This window comes from Frankliniella occidentalis, unplaced genomic scaffold, assembly GCF_000697945.3.
Source record: "Frankliniella occidentalis isolate FOCC.00 unplaced genomic scaffold, Focc_3.1 Scaffold408, whole genome shotgun sequence".
Classification (NCBI taxonomy): Eukaryota; Metazoa; Arthropoda; class Insecta; order Thysanoptera; family Thripidae; genus Frankliniella; species Frankliniella occidentalis.
Window position 1 is genome coordinate 144,133 of NW_026267530.1, and position 727 is coordinate 144,859.

A 727-nucleotide genomic window follows, 5' to 3' on the forward strand; every position below is an offset into this window, starting at 1 on the left:
CGACCAGACGGAGTAATAGGCTTCGCTAATCGCTCAGCCAATCAAGCTGGCTAGCTGGTGTGGCAACCTTGAATAGACCATTCCGGTAAGCCGAGAGAGAAGAAGAGAAAGAAGAAGCAAAGATTTATTTAGCCGCTTATGGGGCCTTTTGGCACAGCATTTACAACTCGTACATGTACACAATTATTTTTTAGAGCAAATGATATATTTTCAAAACAGCAAATGACTCACAAAACTACACTATAAGCCGCTAAAGAAAACTTTGCTTCTTCTCTCTCTTTTTCTATCGTGGCTTACCGGAATGGTCTATTCCGAGATAACCCTCTTATACAAGCGGTCTACAAATTATAAAAAAAGTGTTAACATTTCTCCAGCATAAATGATAACAAAAAACTAGTGTTGATTTTTCACCCTGAATTTCTGCCACAGCCGTTTTGTCCAACTTCTTCCGCGCAACTCTGTCTGTTTCTCCTGATTTGCCCAATTTCCTCTCCGAGATGCTGGAGTTGTATATGCATTTGTGGCCAAACACGACAACAGCTAACTCCTTCAGAAATGTGCCATCATTTGCCTTCCCCAGTGGCTTTGCTAAAACGGCATCAAGTTGAGATTTGGAAACCATAAACCCTTCGCAAAATCTCACTTTATCAGGATCCTCATGCTGATCAGATTCCTAAGGTAGAAACAAAAAGAATGAAAATGTGTTAAACTGATGTTATTGTTTGAG